Below are 25,015 nucleotides of genomic sequence, written 5' to 3'. Positions count from 1 at the left end.
GGAGCCAGGACAGGTTTAGGTGTGGGCAAAAGGGATTGCTAACCTGGCCCTTCACTTTCAAGAACCCCTTATGGTGTAAACTCATCCTCCCAACAGTGTCTGAAAGAACACATAGGTCAGCAGAATGTAAAAGTTCTCTCTTTTTTTTTTTTTTAAATTTAATATATTCCTTACAAATTTAAGAACCCATCCTGAACCCTCCTCCCTCCTCCCTCCCCATACCATCCCTCTGGGTCGTCCCAGTGCACCAGCCCCAAGCATCCAGTATCGTGCATTGAACCTGGACTGGCATCTCGTTTCATACATGACATTTCACATGTTTCAATGCCATTCTCCCAAATCTTCCCACCCTCTCCCTCTCCCACAGAGTCCATAAGCCTGTTCTATACATCAGTGTCTCTTTTGCTGTCTCGTATACAGGGTTATCGTTACCATCTTTCTAAATTCCATATATATGCGTTAGTATACTGTATTGGTGTTTTTCCTTCTGGCTTACTTCACTCTGTATAATAGGCTCCAGTTTCATCCACCTCATTAGAACTGATTCAAATGTATTCTTTTTAATGGCTGAGTAATACTCCATTGTGTATATGTACCACTGCTTTCTTATCCATTCATCTGCTGATGGACATCTAGGTTGCTTCCATGTCCTGGCTATTATAAACAGTGCTGCGATGAACACTGGGGTACACGTGTCTCTTTCCCTTCTGGTTTCCTCAGTGTGTATGCCCAGCAGTGGGATTGCTGGATCATAAGGCAGTTCTATTTCCAGTTTTTTAAGGAATCTCCACACTGTTCTCCATAGTGGCTGTACTAGTTTGCATTCCCACCAACAGTGGAAGAGGGTTCCCTTTTCTCCACACCCTCTCCAGCATTTATTATTTGTAGACTTTTGGATCGCAGCCATTCTGACTGGTGTGAAATGGTATCTCATAGTGGTTTTGATTTGCATTTCTCTGATAATGAGTGATGTTGAGCATCTTTTCATGTGTTTGTTAGCCATCTGTATGTCTTCTTTGGAGAAATGTCTATTTAGATCTTTGGCCAAACAATTATAAATATATATGCACCCAACACGGGAGCACCGCAGTATGTAAGACAAATGCTAACAAGTATGAAAGGAGAAATTAACAATAACACAATAATAGTGGGAGACTTTAATACCCCACTCACACCTATGGATAGATCAACTAAACAGAAAATTAACAAGGAAACACAAACTTTAAACGATACAATAGACCAGTTAGACCTAATTGATATCTATAGGACATTTCATCCCAAAACAATGAATTTCACCTTTTTCTCAAGCGCACATGGAACCTTCTCCAGGATAGATCACATCCTGGGCCATAAAGCTAGCCTTGGTAAATTCAAAAAAATAGAAATCATTCCAAGCATCTTTTCTGACCACAATGCAGTAAGATTAGATCTCAATTACAGGAGAAAAACTATTAAAAATTCCAACATATGGAGGATGAACAACACCCTGCTGAATAACCAACAAATCACAGAAGAAATCATAAAAGTTCTCTTTATTAAAAGATGTCCTTACAAAAACAAAAAGACAGAGAGTGGGAGAAAATATGCACAATACTTATATCAGACAAAGCCTTATATGCAAGAATGTATTAAGAATTTCCATAGATTAGTATTGAATAAAAGACAACTAGCTCAATTGTTTTCAAGTGGGCAAAAGACCTGAAAAAACACATCATAAAAGAAAATAGACAATGCCAGTTAGCACATGATAAGGGGCTCAATGTCATTTATCATCAAGGAAATGAACATTAAAACCAAAATATAATACTAATTTACACCCAGAAGAATGGCCAAAATAAAGTAGATAGAAATTCCAAGTTTTAGCAAAGATGAGCAGCAATTGGAATTCTCATACAAAATATCACTTTGGGACACTGTTTGGAAGTTTCTTATAAAGTTAAACCTATGGGTCCAACCGTATGATCAAATAATTCCACTCCTAGGTATTTACCATAGAAAAATGGAAACATATGTCCATACAATGAATTGTATGGGAATGTTTACAGCAGTTTTATTCATAATAGCCCCAAACTGGAAACAACCAAATATTCAGCAAGAACAGAAAGGTTACATAACTACAATAAATATATTTTAAATGTGTTTTTCAGCAATATAAACAACTACACACTACACAAAGTAAAATGATTTAATCTCAAAAACATTATGACATCTAGCAAAAAAAAACATGAAATTGTACACACCATTTACATGAAACGCTAAAACAGATAAAATGAATCAACAGAAACAGAAATTGAAATGGTGGTTGCCTCTGGCTTTCTAAGGATCAACTAAACAAAGAGACAGAAAATGTGTTCTGTCATGATGAAATTTTTAATATCTTGAGTGAGATAGTGGTTAAATAAAAGTACACATTTGTCAAAAGTTATCTAATTTTACACCTAAATCTTGCATTTTATTATACCAAGTGGTGCATTATTGAATGAGTTTGTATTAAAAAATTAACTGTAAGAAAAAAATTATCAAAATTCAGATTTTACTCCATTTAAAATGATGAGTATGTCTGCCACTCAGTAATTGGTGCTCAGCACTGACAAAGTAAACACATATCTAGGGGAAAAGCTCTTCCTCTGCCATCTTCTGTTTTGTCTATGAGGCCTGCAAATTAGACAAAAGATAGATTAACAGAAAAATGTTTTTTTCATGTACACACAGAAGCCAACAAAAGAAGTAGCTGGTTCATTATATGATTAAAGTTTTTAAGGCTTATATATTTAGTTCAGTAAGAGAAAGTTACTTTAGACCATCACTGTCAAGAGAACATAAATAATGTATAACTTTGATTACAACAATATAATTAGTGATTTTGCTGAAAAGTCCCATGGTTTTTTCCTGTTCATAAGAAATTGGGACCTTCACAGTAACTTCTGCTTTATCCTTACTCACCATTCTTAATTCTAGAAGGCTTTCTGAGAAGCTTGGAATGTTGTTATCTTCTATCTTGATCTAGATCAAATTCTTGAGCAGGCTTTCTACCTACCAATGTTCTTTATGAACTGGTGGGAAAGCACAATACAAAGACTTATTTTCTCAATTTTAAGTGTAATTCATTGTGAATTTTCTCCAAATTTCTACAACTGTATAATCTGACCAAGAATGAGGAACAGTTTTCTCTCTCTTGTTGCCTACGTTCCTACCCCACCGTGTCCACACATTTATGCTGCTGGTTTAATAGTACTACTTTAGGCTGGCAAGTTCAACGTTTCTTGAGTGGCATGACTGAGTGGGTGCCAGAAGATGTTGGATTTACTGTGAAGCTAAGGAAACTTGCTTCAGAAGCCCTCACTTGCACACATCCACTACGAGGCCCTAGAAGGGGCCCTAGCAACATGTTCTCATGGTCATGTGCTTTTCTGAATTTTGCAAAAGGGAGGCCCCACCCCTCCAATTTGACTTCTCCCATTGCACGTACTCTTATTAACACAGGGTAATGTTGAAATAGCTATGGACTTTAAGAAAAAAAAAAATCTAGCTAGGGAAAATCTGACTTGGGCTCCTTCTAGTTTGTATTTCGTGAGATATAATTGCATGATTTGCAATCATCTCCATCTACAATCAGTCTCGTACTAGCTTTCCAGTGAACAAATTCTCCTTTTGATCCCTGTGCAAACTCACCCAGCACATCAGTGCAAAGGTCAGAGTAAGAGACTGCATGAAGGAATGATGTTATTATTTGTGATGGTTTTTTTCTCATTCATAATGAGTAGTCACTTACATACCTAATTTTACATGTATGAATTTGTATTCTTGTATTCTTTATCCTTGAGAAGATTTCCCGGGGCTTCCCTGATGGCTCAGTGATAAAGAATCTGCCTGCCATTGCAGGAGACAGGGGTTCGATTCCTGGTCCGGGAAGATCTCATATGACTGTGGAGCCACAAAACTCATGCACTGCAACTACTGGGCCTGTGCTCTAGAGCCCAGGAGCTGCAACTATTGAGTCCACGAGTCACAGCCACTGAAGCCTTTGCTTCCTAGAGCTTGTGCTCCACAAAAGAAGCCACTACAGTGAGAAGCCTTCACACCGCAACTGGAGAGCAGCCCCTACTTGCGACAGCTGGAGGAAAGCTCACACAGTGATATGGGGAACACATGTATACCTGTGGCGGATTCATTTTGATATTTGGCAAAACTAATACAATTATGTAAAGTTTAAAAATAAAATAAAATTAAGAAAAATAAATAAATAAAAATAAAGACCCAGCACAGCCAAAAATAAATAAAATTATATTTTAAGAAAAAGATATCCAAAATGTTTGGTGCTCAATTTTATTAAAAAACTTCAAGTTAAGATGGTGAATTAAATTCTTCAATCTCTAAATACCACTTTGGTATATCAGAAAGTTTTGCGGGAAAGCATAGACTTCAGATTCAGATAGAAATGAGTTTATACCCTTCCTCTTAGTAATTTAAACTCAAACAAGTTATTCAATTCCCTTGGGCCTTACTTTCCTCATCTGTAAAATGAGGCTAATAATACTTACTTTGCAGAATTACGCTGAGGATGAAGTAAGATGAGATACATATAACAATGAATCATGGGACTAAGGCTACAAAAGGCATCTAGAAAAGTGTTGGGGATTTGGTGTAGGGGGTGAGCACACAGACTCTGAAATCAGATCACCTGATTTAAATCCTAGCTCTGCAGCTATTTACCTGTATGATTCAGGACAAAGTGCTTTCCCTCTCCGTATCTCCATGTCCTCATCATTAAAATGGAAATAAAAATGGTACCTGTATTATAAAGTAGATATGAAGATTAAATGAGGTAATATTTCCAAAGCACTCAGAATGATACCTTTGGCACAAAGTGTGCTATATAAGTATATTAAATTGTCAACTATTTGTTTACTGAAAATCTTTATTGCACTAGACCAGAACTGTTCTATTAGGTACAAGCTACAGAAGAATAACTGTAACATTATCTCTGAAAATGGGAGAAGTTTGTTCTAATTAAGTCTGCATTTCATTGTTCAGATTTCTTGTAGTTATAGATTTATGAGGAAAGTGAAAGTATTAGTCACTCAGTCTTGTCCAACTCTGTGACCCCATGGACTGTAGCCCACCAGGCTCCTTTGTCCGTGGAATTCTCCAGGCAAGAAAACTGAAGTGGGATGCTGTTTTCTTCTCCAGGGGATCTTCCTGACCCAGGGATCGAACCCAAATCTCCTGCATTGCAGGCAGATTCTTTACCATCTGAACCACCAGGGAAGCCCTACAGATTTATAAACAGCTTAAAAAAAAAAGTTAAGAATCAATGGCATCATGTTCTGCCATGTTTTTATACATAAAGACCCCAATTATACTACTTGGTTAATGCCTTCAAAAGTATTTTTGATAACACTTTAAAAGAGTTCCAACAAAAAAACTATTGTTTTCTCTAGGATCCAAGAAAGTTTAATTAAAATGCCAACATGATCAAGCAGGCTAAGAATGTTTTCTCATTATTTCAACTAAGAGTCGGTAAGATTTGATTAATATTATTCTGACCGCATTGGGTTCTGGCAGATCTGTATATTTTCCTTTAGTTATTCAACTCTCAAATATCCTATTAATTATCTTTCTTTCTCTCTGCCTCTCTCTTCTTCAATATAACCCTTTTTTCAAACGGCCTCAAGAGTTTTTTCCTTAAAATATTAAGAATTATTTTAAGTGCTACAGTTAATTTTAGTCAAAACTTTAAATACCATTTTGAGTTGATTCATAGCTCAGGTTCTTCATATAAAAGGAATATGCAAATTTTTAAAAATAGAATTTCCATAGTCTTGATAGAATATGTAACTCGGTGTCTACCCGAGAATTAGAATGACTATTTATGTTCTCCAGACTCAGAGAATGAGGGAAACATTGAACTGTGCTGACTTTTTAAAAACAAAGTTGGAATTGTTCAGTAATACTTCATTTGCATGCAGAAAACACAATGCACATTAAAACAGGTACACACTTCTGTGTTGGTTTCAAGGAAGTGAAGGTGAGCCAGTTTATTGTCAAAGCTTACATTCAGTACCCACCCCAACATTACATAAATGAGATGCCACGTTGGAAATAATAAATAAATAGGAGTCTAAAACCCAAAGTTACGACTCCCAAAGAAAGGATAACTCATTTCTTCACATATTTACAATATTAAATCCTTGGCTACATATATAATTCTGAGTAGGTGTGCGAAACGGTTTTCTATGGGGAAATGCCTGGTTAGTAGTCTTTTTCAGCCTGGTAATTGTGCTGGTATTTTTAAATATGTTATGGTACCCAGAGGTTTTGGAAATGGTCATATGTTTTATTCACATATGAATAAATGTGAGTTAGAATTATACTGCAATTTCTGAGGAAACCATAATTCTGAATTGAATGGCTTTTTTGTGTTTTTAAACCTCACCTGCATAAACGTGAATATAAAATGTGAGTTTTAAATGAAGGTCATCTATAATTATATTCTAGCTCTTTCATGTACTTAGTTTCATGTCTGTGTGTGTGTGTTTACACTTCTGGTTCCATGGGGGAAAGGTTTCCCCTCAAATTACAATAATATTGAGAGACAATATATTAAACACAACTACATAAAAGAAATGATTTTTGTATTTGAGTTAGTTTCTTTTTTAATTTTTTCCCCTTATGAATTAGAAGAAGAAAATAAAATATACAGACTCTTTCCCATCTGCGCACTACCATCATGGAAGCTACGACACCTGGACCATATCACCCACCAGGTATGGATTTGTGTTCCCAGAAGGTAGCATTCTTCACAGCAATTTTATACACAAAATACTTTTCAACTTCATTTATCCAGGCTACGCTAAGTAGAGAATGGAGAGATTGATTATGATTTGAATTATTATACTTTCACATGATAAAAAAAGCTTTAGTCTATCCTGTTCCTTATTGATGACATAAAGAAGGGAACTCTAAGTGATGAAGTATGTCTTTTTTAAGAAATGAAGAATTAAAAGTCTTGAATTATGTTAGTGGCAAGGAAAATTCTTCCTTGCAAAGAATCAAATACAGCATTCTGATTCACTCATTGATGCAAAAGGAAGAATACAGTGTGATATGGTAGTACTGTGATCATTTTATTGCAAAATGGATGAGATCCAGTCACTAACTGTGTTAAATCCTAATTATCTCTACTGTGCTGTGCCTTCTTTGACTCATGTTTCAGGTTAAAAACAAAATGAAGAAAATACTTTTTTCTATATTGATGACAGTTCTCAGTGAAAAAATTCACATGAAATATTTAGCTAATGTTTGTTACTTAGTGAGTGCTTAGCAAATGATAATTCCTATTTAAAAATCAGGTTTTAAAAAATAACTTTCTGACCATCTCTCACAAGAAATGTCCTTCTCTTGAAAATTTATACCTTGCTCCCATCTGCAAAATGCTAACAATATACATTACCTTAATAAAATATTTATTATCATTTTTCCATAATTCCTTTTAATTTTACTATTCATTTGCTTTTAAATTTATAATCATAAGAAGCACTCTTTTCTTTCTATTCCAAAATTATGTGTTCAGATTTTTATTTATTCACTAAGCATGTTTTGAAACCAAGTTCCTCTCCTTTAAACATAATTTTTCATCAGATGCACAACTGTTTTTGTTTAAGGAAGAGCTTTGTAGTTTTATGTTACTAGCAACTACTGCATCCCTAAAGGGCAGCAGCATTTTTCCTAAACTGTGAATTCATGAGAACATAAGGTTATGTGATTTCATTTTCTTTGCAGATTCCTCGGTTTTGTTTTGAAGAAATTAAAAGCATCGATTGCCCTAAGCCTCCTGAACAATCAACAATTAAGGGACTTCCCCGGTAGTCCAGTGGTTAAGAATTCTCCTTCCATTGCAGGGGATGCAGGTTCCATCGCTGGTCAGGGAACTAAGACCCCACGTGTAACAGGGCACCCTACAACTACTAGAGCTCTGACACTCTAGAGCCAGTGCTCTCCAACTAGAGAAGCCCATGAACAATTTAGTTAAAACTCAGATTTAATAAACATTTTGGAAAGAAAATGAAATTATGTCGAAACCTCAAAGTCAGTTGGAATTAAGAAAGTGAGTAGGAAAAATTCTAAGTAACCAACACTTCCCAACTCTGTTTGCTACAATAAGCCCACCTTAAATATAAAGATGTGTGGGTGCATGCCAAGTAATTTCAGTTTTGTCTGGCTCTGTGCAACCCTATGGACGGTAGCCTCCCAGGCTCTTCTGTCCGTGGGATTCTCCAGGAAGAATACTGTAGTGGATGGCCATGCCCTCCTCCAGGGGATCTTCCCAATCCAGGCCTCAAACCTGCATCTCTTACATCTCCTGCATTGGCAGGCAGGTTCTTTACCACTAGCACCACTGTAGAAGCCCAAATATAAAGATACATATAGTTTAAAATGTATTTAGATTAAAAGTAAGAGGATGGAGAAAACATATCATAAAAGTAACAATTTGTTCAGGTTGAACTTAAATGCCTTCCTTTGTGACAGTGCTTAATTTTAACTACGTAAATTGCATTCAGGATACATGAGCTCCTTTATCTAATCATAGGCTGCCAAGAATCTGTTTAGACATTCACCTGGGTTAATATGCATATTATTGTTCCTTAGTTTGGAAAATGAAGTTTCAGACAGAATCCATTATCTGTGTGTGCTGGTTTGCCTGAGCAATTGTTTCCCAAATGCATATTAATTGTATTTTTGTTATTTTTAGCTCTAATCTCTCTAGGTCCTTGTGCCCTGAGCCCTCGGATAAAGACAGCTCTAATAAGTTATGGGAAGTTGAGAAATGGGTTCCAAGAGTAAGTGGGTAACTCTCGGAGACCTTGACCATCCTGGGCTAGTGCTCTTCCATTCAGTGAGGGATACTGGGTAGCAAGCAATGAAGGCTTTTCATGTGTCTCCTCACTATTGGCAGTAAATCCCAACCAACACTAGCCCCCAAATGCCTAAAAGTTAGTGGTCCAATGTAGCTCTTTAGGAAGTAGTTCTTCCTTTAGAGCTGTATACTACAACTTCAATGGAGAGCCAACTTTATTAAAATTAATTTTTATTGCAGTATAGTTGATTTGGGCTTCCCAGGAGGCTCAGTGGTAAAGAATCTGCCAGCAATACAGGAGACATGGGTTCAATCCCTGGGTCAGGAAGATCTCCTGAAGGAGGGAACGGCAACCCAATCCAGTATTCTTGCCTGGAGGATCCCACAAACAGAGGAGCCTGGTGGGCTCCAGTCCATAAGGTCTCAAACAGTTGGACATGACTGAAGCAACTGAGCAGGTGCACATGGCTGACTTCCAAGGCTGTTTTAGTTTCAGGTGTTTTACATATACACACACCCACTCTTTTTTGAATTCTTTCCCCATGTAGAAAAGAAAACTGCGTAAAGCCCCTTGTTCTATACAGTAGGTTCTTATTTGCTATCCATATTGTATATAGTAGCGTGTATATGTCAATCACAGTCTCCCAATTTAGCACCCCACCCCCCCCCTAAATTTATTGGTAACCGTAGGTTTGTTTTCTACCTCTGTGACTCTATTTCTGTTTTGTAAATAGGTTCACCTTTCATATTATGGATCATAGTAAGGCTCTGAGAAGGCATGAAAAGGTTTGTCTAACTTCGTTTAAACCAAAGTTTCCCCAATTATTTTTTAGGTATGGTATTGTCTTTATTGAATCATGATTAGCATAAAATATTAGTTTTAGGTGTACAGCATAGTGACTCGATATTTTTATACATTGTGAAATGATCACTACAGAAAGTCTAGTTACCATCTGTCACGATTCAGACTTGTTAAGAGTGTTGCTAACTATATTCCCTGAGTTTGTGTTACATCCCTGACTTATTTATTTTATACTTAGAAGTTTATACTTCATAATCCCCTTCACCTACTTCACCTTTCTCCCCCCCACCCCCCACCATTCCACCCCACGTGGTGACCACCAGTTTGTTCTCTGTATCTATGAGTTTCTTTCTGTTTTGTTTGTTCCTTTGTTCTGCTTAGTTTCCACTTACAAGTGAGATCATATGGTATTCATTTTTTTCTATCTGGTTTATTTCACTTAGTATAATACTCACCAACTTCATCCATGCTGTGGCAAATGGCAAAATTCCATTCTTCTTTATGACTGAGTAATATTCCATTGTGTGTGTGTGTGTGTGTGTGTGTGTGTGTGTGTCTGTGTGTGAGAGAGAGATTTATATAGGTTGCTTCCATAAGTTGGTTCTAGTAAATAGTGCTGCAATGAACATAAGGGTACATAGATCTTATCAAATTAGTGTTTTCATCTTTTTTTTAAATAAATATCTAGAAGTTGAATTGCTGGATCATACAGCTTTGTTTTTAGTTTTTTGAGGAAACCCCATACTGCTTTCCAAATTTAGAGCATTAAATATTGTAAGCAAAACAGCCATAAAGACTTTTCCCTTTTTACTTTTATCTGTTTTCTGAGTTTTCTGCAATGAGAAACAGTAGAAAAGAAAACAACCAATAGAAAGTGAAATAATTAAAGTTGCCACACTGGTGGTATAGAATGCCTGTGAGCAGTCGCTGAGATCCTGACTTTCCTCACCACATTTTTTTCCACTTTGAAGCACAACCGCAATCACATTCTCTGACTCACGTTATTGTTTAAAGTGGCACTTCTCAAAGCATGTTCTATACACCATTAGTTTCTAGATATGTTAATGAATGCTCCACAAAAAAAAAAAAAAAAAGAAAGCTTTAGGGTCAAAAACCTTAGGATCTATAAAGTTGTGATTGAACTTCTCACGACCTTTAATATTCTAATGCACATTGTACATTCCCAAAAGAGATGAATTTGCTGTGTTTCACCAAATTTGTTTGACCATTTTTTATTAGAAATATCTTAGGGGCATTTTTTCTACCAAATATACTTTGGAGAACATTGGTTTAAATTTTTAGCTTAGAAAATGTTTGACAACACACTTGCCTGGAGAATCCCAGGGACGGGGGAGCCTGGTGGGCTGCCATCCATTGGGTCGTACAGAGTCAGACACAACTGAAGCGACTTAGCAGCAGCAGCTAAGACCCTGACTGAGTCAGCGACAATTTGGAAATCAAAAAGTGAAAGTGAAAGTCCCTCAGCTGTGTCTGACTCTTTGCAACCCCATGGACTACACAGCCCATGGAATTCTCCAGGCCAGAATACCAAAGTGGGTAGCCATTCCCTTCTCCAGGGGATCTTCCCAACCCACGGATCGAACCCAGGTCTCCTATGTTGCAGGCACATTCTTTACCAGCTGAGCCACCAGGGAAGGCCAAGAACACTGGAGTGGGTAGCCTTCTTCAGCAGATCTTCCTCACCCAGGAATCAAACAGGGGCCTCCTGCATTGCAGGCGGATCAAGGGACTTTGTTTTTATATGTCCAGGAAAGATACATATATTTTTATAATGATGATAATGAATTTTACACACATAACCAAAATATATTTCCCTAACTGTATGAAAAACCGTGTGTATGTATGTGTGTTTTCCTTTCAATTCATCAACCGTTTCTATGCCATTCTATTCTCAAAACAGGAGTCACACTAAAGATACAAAAACACTTAGGTGAGTCCATGACCTCTGAGTCTTTGGTGTGGCAGCCAGGCAAATAAGCCCAATATGGTGATAACAAGCGAACAGTATGTCTAGATAGCCATGGGAGCAGAGATAAGGGACCCAGAAGTTTGAATATATTTGCTCCATGAAAGACTTTCTAGAAGAGTAAATTACTGAATTGAGACCCACTTCCAACTACTGCCTTCATTTGAAGATCTTATAAAGCACGGAATTGCATTCTACAAATTTATTTCTTTTTATGTACCTCTGACAGCAATGGCAATTTCTACAAAATTTGAATTGAAGCTCTGTTTACCCAGTGATAATGAAATAGTGTCATTAAGATAATAAATGCAACCTCCTAGGCTTTATATAGAATGAGAAATTATCACTAATGAAGATAGAAAAATAGTATTGGCTCCAAGAATGAGGTGGGCCTATCATTCAGATCATCCACGTTGAAGAAATACTGAAAATCTTCTCTTTTTGCTGACTGCAATCTGCTGTTGAATTGAACCTTTGAACCATCGAATCATTAATTTTAAAAAATCGCATTTTGCCAGCCAATTACTCAGCATTCCGTGACATGATCAATGATGTTAAAGGTTTTCAGCTCATTGTATTAATCAATTAAGCACAGAATATAAACAAAAAACAACTGTCAACTGATCTGGTCCATAGCTGATGAACTGCTGTTTAAAACAATTAATAATGAAGTAATGCTGGAAAACTAAGGGCAAAGGCCTAATTGATTTTTCAAAAGTAAGAACACTCTAAATGCTCAATTAGTTAATAATTTGCCTACTAATTGATTTCTTCAAGGTGTCTGACTAGCAAAATTGAGAAAGGTTCTATAATCACCATCCTTCTACAAAAAGCTTGTTCCTAGACATCTAGGAAGGTTAGAAGATCAATTTAGATTCCCATTAATAGTGTAGAAACTTTCTCCAAGGATGAAAAAGCAACTATCAATAACAAAGAAATCATCAACTAATAAAACTCTAAGGAGCCTTCTATGAAATGAACCAATTTTGTGAAGAACATTAATAAATTAAATAGGCGAAAATAATGAAATGATACAAATATCTATTAGAAATAACAGACATTTACCAAATGCAGAAGGACAAGCTTGAAACTGAGAGACTTGTGATTAAAATGCTGTTAATTGCAAGTAATGAACTAAATAATGAGAAATTAACATATGGGCATACCAAGAATTCCTCAAATTATTTTCTATTCTCTAATTGTATCTTTTCACTGCATGGGGAAGGTTGCAAGATTTTCTGGTAATGGAACCTTATGAACATTGTTTCAGTGATGTAATAGAGATTATAGGCATTAAAAACAATCCAAAAACGCCCTGGGGGGTAGATTACAATGCTAATAGTATGAATAGTAGTAGCTAACATTTACTAAATATTTACTACAGGTCAGCCCTTTTCTAAGCATTTTACATAGACTGGCTAATTTAATAATTGTAAATTCCTGTGAGAAGTTGTCTTTCCAGAGAGTAAGTAGTGTTTCCAGAATTTGAATGTGGACAATCTAGTCACAGGATCCATACTCTTCATGTCCTGTTCTTTATGAAAACATTTACTATTTAAGCAATTGATGTAGATTTTCTTATTTATGCTCCAGCAACTCTATGTGTTAGGTACTATTTTATCTATGTTTTACCAGCTAAGAAATTCTGATTACGCAATTTGCTCAAGGACTACTGGGCCAATATATAGTATCTTAGGAACTTACAGGATTACTATGAGAACACATGGTCTTTGGGCACAAATGTGGACAGACAGACCAAGCATCTACCACTAAGTGGCTGAACCTTAGATTTTTTAACTGAGGGGTTTGATTCAAACTCCTTATTGTTCTTCCTCCTCTCATCTTCTCACAATTTTAACACAATGATCTGACTTGAATTCTTTTTCCAAGGTAGTTTGAAAATATTTTTAACAAGCACCAGTCTGTGTAAAAATTATAAAGCAGAGAGATAATTGCACTAGTAAGAATTTATAGGCTTATATGTGTAAATATTCTAAGTTCATTACTGTAAATTATCTTATAGATAGCTAAATAACAATGTTAGCTTAAAATACCAAGCATACATTAGTTATTGAACTAACTGTCAGAATATAATTTCATCCCTAAAACCATTTATCAAGGCAGGGATACAGAGAACCAAGAAGTTGGAAGAAGGAGGCAGATGGGAGTCCACCCTGACTATAGGAGTAGGAGCTGGGACCCAGAGTGCAGATTTTGGTCTTAGCAGCAGCAGGAGCAGCTCCATAGGAACCTGTGATGAGCAGCAGCATCAAGAGGCAAAACCAGGTGATCACCAGTTAGCCCAAAGAAAGGTTGCAAGTCATTTCCTTCAGCCCTTCCTGTCTCTTGGTTTATCCTCTGAATAAATAAAGATGGAAATATAAGGAAGCCATAAACACATTTTAAAGAATCAGTACTATCCATCCTTCTTGATTTATTTTATTCCTGAACAACCCTGTGTTGGAACTGTCTTCTGTGAATAAAAAACAGGAATGCTTTTCTTCTTTTATCTTCATTTTTAATTTTTTTTATTGAAATATAGTTGATTACAATATTATGTTAGTTTCAGGTGTACAGCAAAGTAATTCACTTACACATATACATACATGTATTCATTTTTATATTCTTTTCCATTATGTTGTTACAAGATATTGAATATAGTTTCCTGTGCTATACAGCAAGTCCAAGTCCATCCATGTTGCTGCAAATGGCATTATTTCATTTTTTATGACTGAGTAGTATTCCACTGTATATATGTCCCACATCTTCTTTAACCATTCATTTATCAATGGATACTTAAGCTGCTTCAAAGTAAGAATCCTTAATTAGGGTTTTAAGATTCTAACTCAAAATCCTTTTATTCTCCTTATGTGAAATCAAACATCAGCTTTCATACTGCTTTGTATAGTTATGAGGATTAATCAACTAATTTATCCAGTGTGCATGGACATAGACTAACATGCCTTTTAGTCACCCTCCCTCCCCCTCCACACATACACTCATCAGCTCTCCTTCCCACTTCCTTCCTCACTGCACTGAAGCGACAAGTGCTGCATCCTCATGTTGCATTTGTCAGCCTTCCCCAACCTCCAGTCCCAGTCACCCAGTTCAAACTCCCAGCTGCACAATTTCTCATCATCTCTGCCCTTCCCCTTCTGTAGCTACCTATAGGTCTTTCTGGTCTGAGTGAAAATCTTGGGTCCATTTTTCTTCTTCCCTTTGACCTTACCGCTATGCAGTCAACCATATGCATTGCCTGAGGGGGAGGATTACAAGAATACAGAGAACAAAAAATTATCCTGGTTTTGGAGTTTCAGAATTTGCTCCTGAACCTCATAGTTTAAATAATACACTTGAAATTATATTATTTTAATTTATGAGTCCCATGATTTTTTCTTCTCTCTTTCCAAAAAAAAAAAAAAAACCCCACAAAAATTTGACTTTACATATAGAAAGTTGCACTTCATAAAGATTGAGTCACAGATTATATGTTTAGCACTAGATTGGAAGACAGGTAGTGGAAGAACCAGAATCCAATCTGGATAGTAGGTGTGGTGTCCTTCTGAGAGAAGAAAATACTCTCAACTGTTGGTATATGTCTGTTGGGAATTGGGGCAGACAAGGGGCTTCCCTGAGAGCTCAGTTGGTAAAGAATCTGCCTGTGATGCAGGAGACCTGGGTTCGATCCCTGGGTTGGGAAGATCCCCTGGAGAAGGCAAAGGCTACCCACACCAGTATTCTGGCCTAGAGAATTCCATGGACTGTATAGTCCATGGGGTCGCAAAGAGTCGGACACGACTGAGCGACTTTCACTTTCACAGCTGGGAAAGTAGAAAGAAGGTATGACAGAAATTATGGATGGGTTTAGTGAGAACCACAGGGAATGGCTACCTATTCCAGTATTCTTGCCTGGAGAATCCCACGGAAAGAAGAACCTGTAACCTCAGGCTACAGTCCATGAGGTCACAAAGAGTCGGACCTGACTGAATAACAAACACCTTCACTTTTCACTAGGGTAAAAGGACCTCAGCCAATGCAGCACATTTTGGCAATGATACTTATAAAGATGTCACCACCACACCCAGGGGCAGCACCTGTGTGGTAAAGCAGCATCCAAGAAGGTGGCAGGCTATTTCTTGGCAGAGAAGACTTAAGTCAACCCACAGAGATTTCTTCAGCTCTGAGGAGCATATGAAAGCTTCCAAAAGTGTTTCTTGATCTTGAGAGACTTAGCGATTAAACAGCAACAGCAGCAGTTCAGTTCAGTTCAGTCGCTCAGTTGTGTCTGACTCTTTGTGACCCCAAGGACTGCAGCATGCCAGGCCTCCTTGTCCATCACTGACTCCCAGAATTTACTCAAACTTATGTCCACTGATTCGGTGATGCCATCCAACCATCTCATCCTCTGTCATCCCCTTTGCCTCCCGCCTTCAATCTTTCACCTACCTACCTGGGGAGTTCATCTGTCAGTGTCCTTTCTTTTTGCCTTTTCATACTATTCATGGGGTTCTCAAGGCAAGAATATTGAAGTGGTTTGCCATTCCCTTCTCCAGTGGACCACATTTTGTCAGACCTCTCCACCGTGACCCGTCTGTCTTGGGTGGCCCTACATGGCACGGCTCATAGTTTCATTGAGTTAGACAAGGCTGTGGTCCATGTGATTAGATTGGTTAGTTTTCTGTGATTGTGGTTTTCAGTCTGTAAGCCTCTCTAGATTTGCTAAAATGAATTGGAAGTTTCATCACAATGAATTGAAAAATGGATATATTGACTGAGAATCACATCAATTTGAATACTCTTAATATGTCACAGATAAAAATATTTAGTATTCTCAATAGCCGAAAGATGGAAACAACCCAAGTGTCCACAAATGGATAAACAAAATGTGATAAATATACACAATAGAAGATTATTCAGCTTTAAAAAGAAGGGATTTTTGACACATGCCACATGGAGGAACCTTGAGGGCATTATGCTAAAAGAAATAAGCCAGGCACAAAAGGACAAATGCTGTATGATTCCACTTATATGAATAGTCAGAATAGTCAGATTTATAGAGACAAAAAGCAAACTGGTAGTTGCCAGGACCTAGGAGAACAGGAAAGGGGAATTGTTGTTTAACGGGTACAGAATTCCAGTTTTGCAAGATGACAAGAGTTCTATGGTTGGACCATGGTGATGATCCAACAAAGTGAATGTACTTAATATCACTGAACAGTCACGCAAAAGCAGTTAAGATGATACTTTTTCTATCGTGTTTATTTTACTACAATTTTAAAAAAATTAAGATTAAAACAAAAACAAAACACATCTTATAGAATGACAAGGAACTTCTGTTTGTCTCTACGCACACAACTCCTTCACAGAAATCTTTAAAATATATGCTTCTCTAATTTATGTGACTACCAGGGCTTTATAACTTCCAACTTCACATCAGAGTCTCTTGAATTCAAATCCAATGTTCCCTCCATCAACTCTGATTAATGTACGCTTGAGAATATGTAAAGGAAGTAACATATACACAGTCACACAAATACAAGTGTGGTGTGTGCGGTTTTTATTAGGGGACAAAGTAATAAATGCATTTTGCTGAGCATTTTAGTGTTATTTTGGGTTTGTGAATTTTAAACCAATTTATTTTTAAACAAAAAGTATTTTCAGAATGTCTTTGATGACCAGTCATTTCAAGTGTTCTTATAGACTTTGTCCTTTGAAATGGTAAATCAGATTTACTAAGTATTTAAATACTAAATGGTTCATTTCATTGTCTCTAAACGAAGAAAAATTTATCCTTGCCTCCTCCACTAAAAGTGTGTCTGAATTTCATGTGCTACCCACTTTTATTGAAGTCCAATAAAAAATCTACTTATTGCATATATATGAAATAGGAAATAACTGTCATTAAAATTGAAAATTATTTTTGTATTTATACGATATTTATACATTATTAAAAAGAACACAATTTCTAACAAAAAGCTTACATTGCAAATGGTAAAAAGAACAAATATATACTTGTGATTGTATGTTTAAGAGCTTATTTTATCACATTTTGTATTATCTCATTTTATTTTGTTGTGGATTTAAAAAGAAATAGAACTTTTTGTTTCTCACCATTATACTTGGAAAGGAAGCAGCATTTTATGATAAAGAGCATTGGTATGGGACTTGGACATCCAAGCTTTTCTGCTATGCCATCTCAGAGCATTATCTCCTTTGAGCTCCTTTTTGCCCACAATGAAGTAAAGAGAGAGTAGTTGGACTTGAATATCGTTCCATCTTTTATATTCCAACACCTCGTGCTTCTGAGGGGCTTCCCATGTGGCTCAGTGGTAAAGAATTCACCTGCAATGCAGGAGACACGGGTTTGATCCCAGGTTGGGAAGATCCCCTGGAGAAGGAAATGGCACCCCACTCCAGTATTCTTGCCTGGAGAATCCCATGGACAGAGGAGTCTGGGAGGCTATAGTCCATGGGATCACACAGAGTCAACTCGACTGAGCAACCAAACAACAATATGCTTCTGAGACTGATGGGCACATCAACAGCCTGGGCTGCATCCAGCACTCATCATAAGGTAAACTTGTGCTCTCTCCTTTGACCAAGTTGGACTAAATCAGTTCAAGTCAATTTATAATTATTGATGTCCTTCATTAATGAAGACGATTGTAATGACAGGTATGATTTATTCAGCACTCACTATGTGCCAGGCTTCCCTGATGGCTTAGAGGATAAAGCATCTGCCCACAGTGCGGGAGACCCGGGTTCAATCCCTGGGTAGGGAAGATCCCCTGGAGAAGGAAACGGCACCCCACTCCAGTACTCTTGCCTGGAAAATCCCATGGATGGAGGAGCCTGATAGGCTATAGTCCATGGGGTCGAAAAGAGTCAGACACAACTGAGCAACCTCACTTCACTTCACTTCATGTGCCAGGCTCTGACTGTTATAGATTGTTCCCCCAAACAGCCCCAGTTTCTCTACCCCACCCCATATCCACACTCTTTGTGATGTGACTTTGGAGCTCTTTGGAGCTCTGGTCCCAAGGTGGAGTCTATCTCCTCCCTCTTGGAATGTGGGTTTGCTTTGTGACATACTTTACCCCACAGACTTCGAGAGGCATAGTGACGTGCCAGCTCTGAGCCTCGACTTCTGTGCTTACTCTTGGATCTCCACTGCCACCAAGAGAACAAGCCCAGGTTACCAGCCAGAAGATGAATGAACACACGAAGCAGAGAGCTGTCCTAGTCAAGGCTCAAAATGTGAGATAGGCCAGCTGATATTAGCACCATTTCCCAATTCACCCACGGCTCACCACAGACGCAGGAGTGAGCCTTGAGGAGTCTGGCTCTCCAAAACCACTATGCTGAAATAATAATAGGTTATTACTTTAAGCCACCAATTTTTGGTGTGGTCTGTCTTACAGCATCATTGTGACAATAGATAATTTACTCTGCTGCAAACACTTCATATGGTTTTCTCATTTACTCCTCACAATAGCCTTATATGAGAGAGATAAGGAAACTTAGGCACAGATGGTTTAATTTGCCGAAGATCACAAAACGACTATACTTAACATATTATAAGACATCACCAATTGCAAGAGGCACCATTATTTTATATTCCACTGAGAAACGTGGAGTACAATTTAAAATAAGACACATTCTAGTTTCCAAGATGACAAAACATGAATAAGTTTTCATGGTTTCATGTTTTGGTAGTTTCTAAGAGAGAAGAATGGAGAAGGCAATGGCACCCCACTCCAGGACTCTTGACTGGAAAATCCCATGGATGGAGGAGACTGGTAGGCTGCAGTCCATGGGGTCGCTAAAAGTCGGACACGACTGAGTGACTTCACTTTGACTTTTCACTTTCATGCATTGGAGAAGGAAATGGCAACCCACTCCAGTATTCTTGCCTAGAGAATCCCAGGGATGGGGGAGCCTGGTGGGCTGCCGTCTATGGGGTTGCACAGAGTTGGACACGACTCAAGCGACTTAGCAGCAAGAGAGAAGAATGAGCAGACGAAATACAGAGGAGTTGAGGGCTCTGAAACTGCTCTAGAAAATGTACAATACCGGGAATAAACACTAAGGTAGGTTATGGTATTCGGGTGATTATGATGTGAAAATGTAGGCTTATCACTTGTAACAAATACCACTCTGGTGGGAAACAATGAGGTAGAGGCCTTGCATGTGTAGGGAGAGGGGGCATGTGGGAACTTTCTGTACCTTCCCCTCAACTTTTCTGTGACCCTAAAATTGCTCTTAAAATTAATCTATTTAAAAAAAATACGAAAAAGAGGGAATGTATCTTAGAACTGATAAAATAAAGAGGTTGTGGGACTGGGTCTTGGGGCTGGCCATTTTACTTGTTTGAAATAATTTAAGGCACTTGAGTATTCAGCTGATAATTTGTACAAGGTAGCCACCTTTTGTAGCTCTCTAGAATGGCAGATGTTGTGTAAGGAGCCTGAGCCTCTGAAAAATCCTTTATTAGTGCTCTGGGATTTAAATCTTTTCTCTGCCCAGTTCTGTGAACTGTATTGTGATCCTTTTGCTCCAACCAGGACTTCTATTCTTTGCTGTATACTTCATTGCTTGCATTATTTCATTAACATTTCTTCCTTCTAAAGCCCTCTCTGGTTGATCTTCTAAAAATTTCTCCAATTTATCTATGTCTCTTAAAAGAAATTAGATGCTCACTTACTAAATATAGTATTAACGAGACCTAATCACTAGTGCTGAATTAGATTAATTACCTTGCTTGTTTGGAATGTGACATTCATCAATCAATTAATATTCCACATATGTGTCACTGCCCCACTGTATTCCCTAAAATAGATTAGCCTGACTATGGTTTTTAGAGATAGAGAGACCCAGATCAGATATTGCTTCTTTCTGCCACTTGATATTTGTATAACCTTGAACAAGATACTTAACATCTTAAGATCAGTGTCTTCATATAAAGATGTATACAAACACATTGCAGTCTGTATCATTCAGGTTTTGTTCAAAAAAGCAGAATTACCAGAGGGAGATAGAGATAGAGCTGCAGATATAGATATACAGATAGACAGGTGATTTATTTCAGAGATTTGATCTTATACAGTTGTGGGAGCTGATTAGACTATCTAAGTGGGTCTGTTGCTTTTGTACATGCTGCTGTGGCCCAAAGTCTGCAAGTTCAGCAGTTTAGAAAAGGAGATAAGCATAAAATTGGGAAATAAGGACATATAGGAACCATTAAGGCTGAGGGAAATCCACGAGTCCTTCTGGAACCAACACTGGTCTTTCACTGTCTCCAAGCCTCCAGCATCAATGATAGGAATATCCTGCTGGATAAGCCACCTCCTTTATCACTTTTTAAAATGCTGCCTCAATATTCCACTGGCTATATATGATACATATTCTTTCTCCATTCATCCACTAATGGACACATATGTCAGGGACTGTCTGTCCTTCCATGCAGAGATAAGCTGTTGCTAGCACTGCCTCCTTGCCGGGGGCAGCAGGGACTTCCCAGATGGCTCAGTGGTAAAGAACTCACCTGTCAATGCAGGAGATGGGGGGCTTGATCCCAGGGTAGGAAAGATCCCCTGGAGAAGGAAATGTCAACCCACTCCAGTACCCTTGCCTAGGTAATCCCATGAACACAGGAGCCTGGTGGGCTACAGTCCATGGGATCTAAAAAGAGTCCAACATGACTTAGAGACTAAAGAACAACAAACAACAAGCTCCCACTGCCAAACCAATGAAAGAATGACCACCAAAATACTCTGATTTCCCACCATTCTTTCTCATACAAAATAAAGATAAGACAGTGTAGGATTGGAAGTTACACTGTCATATGAGTGTGTAGTATTACAACTGCCCCTGAAGAATGTGAGGGTATTTAAACTGTTCTCTGCACAAAAAACTTGATATCTTTCATAAACACCTCATTTATGAAAGAAATAGAGGTTCTCCCAAATGTGTCATATTACCCATACATACAAGCTGAGAAGCTGAAAGAAATTTTCAACACTTGAGCTAAGTATACACCTATCAGCAAAATTGAAGGAAGTGATATGGCAGTTGTCAGAGGTTCTGCAAATTTGACCTATTCCCACATCAAAGAATAAACCCATGTAACCTCCGCAAATGTGTATGACCTACAACAGTACTGGGTGCCCTGAATTTAGTGTTGCCAGATTTAGCAAGTAAAATACACAGAGTGCCCAGTTGAATTTGAGTTCAGATAAACAGCAAATAATAGTGAATTTTTTAGTTATAAATATGTGCCAAATATTACATACAAATCCCTTTTTAATATAAATATGTTCCATGCAGCACGGGGACATATTTATACTAAAATTATTTCTGTTCATCTGAAATTCAAACTTAATTTGGCATCCTGTATTTTACTGGTAACTCTACATGTGCTGGCTGCCAGAGTATAAAAATATGACTGCTACTATACTTTTACCTTCCAAATTACACACAAAAATTCTCTTTTGGCAAATCAAAACCAAAATAAGCACATTACCTCAAATCAGTTAGGATGACCACCATCAAGAGAACAGAAAACAACAAATATTGGTAATGATAGAGACAAATTGGAATCCTCAAACTCTGCTGCTGCTGCCTCTGCTGCTGCTAAATCGCTTCAGTCATGTCTGACTCTGTGCGACCCCATGAATGGCAGCCCACCAGGCTCCGCCGTCCCTGGGATTCTCCAGGCAAGAACACTGGAGTGGGCTGCCATTTCCTTCTCCAATGCACGAAAGTGAAAAGTGAAAGTGAAGTCGCTCAGTCGTGTCCGACTCTTAGCGACCCCATGGACCGCAGCCTACCAGGCTCCTCCGTCCATGGGATTTTCCAGGCAAGAGGACTGGAGTGGGGTGCCATTGCCTTCTCCGCAAACTCTGCTAGAAATGTAAAATGGTACAAACTACTACAGAAGCAGTACAGAGATTCCTCAAAAAAATTAAAAATAGAACTACCACATGATCTAGCAATCACACTTTTGGATATATAACAAAAAAAGTCAAAAGCAAGTTCCCAAAGAAATGTTTGCACATTTGTGTTTGTTGCAGCACTACTCACAAGAGCCAAAAGGTAGACAAGCAACTCAAATGTCCTTTGATATGTGAGTGGATAACCTGTCTTATATACACACAATGGAACATTATGCAGCCTTAAAAAGATTCTATCACATACTACAACATGGATAAACCTTGAGGACATTAAGCTACGTGATATACTCTGGTCACAGAAGAACAAATACTGTATGAGTCCACTCATATGAGATGTCTAAAGTAGTCAAAGTCATGTAAATAGAAAGTAGAAAAGTAATTGCCAAGGACTGGGGGATGGGAGGACGGTTAGTGTTTAAAAGGAATAGAATTTCAGTTTCACAGGATGAGGAAGTTCTAGAGAGCTGTTGTACAACAAGATGAATGTACAGACGTTCCCCAACTTAATGATGGTTTGACTTATGATTTCTCAACTTTACAATGGTGCCAAAGTGATATGCATCCAACAGAAACCATACTTCGAATTTGGACTTTGACCTTTCCCCTGGACTGGCAATAGGCACTACATTCCTATCTCACAATACCCCGAAGCAGCAACCACTGGATCATGAGAATAAACAAGCAATATGCTTACAACCATACTGTATCCATACAATCATTGTTTTCCACTTTCAGTACAATAACAGTTTCGATAAAGTACATGAGATATTCAGCACATTTTTATTATAAAATAGGCTTTGTGTTAGATGATTTTGTCCAACTATAGTCTAAGGTAAGTGTCTGAGCACTTTTAAAGCAGACTAGGCTAAGCTAATAATAGAATGTTCACTAGGTTAGGTGTATTAAATGCATTTTCAATTTAGATTAGGGTTTACGGGGATGTTAAGCCCATCATAAGTGGCGGAAGATCTGTACTTACCACTGTTGAACTGTACACTTAAAAAAAGCTTAAGATGGGCAGTGCACTCAGAGGTCTGTCTCTTGCTTCATATCTTGCTTCAACAGTGCTTGGTCAGAACAGACACAGGGATGCCCCTTGCTCCAGCCTCCGACCACCCTCCAACTTTTTTCTAGCCGCAACATTTGAAATCAGCCACTCAGCTGTCCAAGATCACTGGGACCAGCCAACACCATTTTTTGAGCTTAACTCCTTATTACTGATCAACCATGAGCTCCCAAATTCATCAGAATTATTCCACCAAGGTGAGGCCACTGTCAACATTCATTTGAGGGCCTTCTACACCTACCTCTCTCTGGGCTTCTATTTCAACCACGATGATGTGACTCTGGAGGGTGTGGACCACTTTTTTGTGCAAATTGGCCAAGGAGAAGTTCAAGGGCATGGAGCTTCTCTTGAAAATACAAGACCAGCGCAGCAGCTGTGCCCTCTTTCTGGACATGCAAAAGCCATCTCAAGATAAGTGGGGTAAAACCCAGGACACCATGGAAGCCATCCTTCTCATGGAGAAGACCCCAAACCAGGCCTTTTGAATCTGCATGGCCTACGCTCTGCCCGCACAGACCCCCACCTCTGTGACTTCCTGGAGAGCCACTTCCTAGACAAGGAGGTGAAATTGATGAGTTACCACCTGACCAACCTCCACAGGCTGGCTGCTCCCCAGGCTGGAGTGGGTGAATATCTCTTTGAAAGCACCCTCAAGCACGATCAGGAACCCCTGGGGCCCTGTGGCCTTTGAGGAGCCCCACTAATATCAGAGCTTGTGCCTAAACCCCTCTCTGCTGCCACTGGGCAGCTATTTAACACACTGGAAACCTCTCTCAAGCCTTGAAGCAAATGGAAACAATAAAGCTTTTTGCAGCAAAAAAAAAAAGTTTAAGATGGTTAATTTAATGTTATGTATTTATACTCACAATTACAGATAAGATAAAATTAATATGTAAATCTATTATGACCCATGCAGGGCTACATACCAGAAAGGAAATTCTGGAAACATAGCTCCAACTTAGCCAGTTTAACACAAAACAAATTCTCCACACAATGCGCTCTTACATTTGGAAAATTGAATTAGATAATGCATTTGAAACCACTTAGGTGGTTATATATGTAGGTATATGTTAGTACCTAATCTTTATTGTAGAGTATGTACATTTTCTTATACAGCAATTTTCTGGCCTCATATTGTTGCTATGTCACATATTATTCTCATTTGAAAACCCCTCATCAGTTCTTTCCAATAGCACAATTTTAAGCTCACCTTCCCTTTCTAGGACAGGGTGCTGTCCACCACCAAACTTAGTAAAAAAATGTGACTGAGCAAAACTATGTGTTCTGGGACAAATTGTTCTATGACTCAGAATTAAAGTCACTATGAGACTTCATGGATGGAATGGGAAGC

The 25,015-nt window shown here is 38.1% G+C and overlaps 1 long non-coding RNA gene and 1 pseudogene across 1 annotated transcript; one reads left to right on the top strand and one right to left on the bottom strand.

Annotated features, from left to right (window-relative positions):
- Positions 1 to 1,494: 1,494 nt before the first annotated feature.
- On the bottom strand, positions 1,495 to 10,131 carry LOC132345576 (uncharacterized). Its single transcript, XR_009495029.1, has 5 exons — positions 10,115 to 10,131; positions 6,765 to 6,853; positions 4,714 to 4,791; positions 2,944 to 3,053; positions 1,495 to 2,655 (listed from the first exon to the last, which is right to left on the bottom strand). It is a non-coding gene; the product is annotated as an uncharacterized lncRNA (long non-coding RNA).
- Positions 10,132 to 23,663: 13,532 nt separating this feature from the next.
- Positions 23,664 to 24,454, top strand: LOC101904854 (ferritin light chain-like; annotated as a pseudogene).
- Positions 24,455 to 25,015: the final 561 nt, after the last annotated feature.

The sequence above is a fragment of the Bos taurus genome, chromosome 6 (assembly GCF_002263795.3).
Source record: "Bos taurus isolate L1 Dominette 01449 registration number 42190680 breed Hereford chromosome 6, ARS-UCD2.0, whole genome shotgun sequence".
NCBI classification, from domain to species: Eukaryota; Metazoa; Chordata; class Mammalia; order Artiodactyla; family Bovidae; genus Bos; species Bos taurus.
This window is presented reverse-complemented; position numbering and strand designations above follow the sequence as displayed.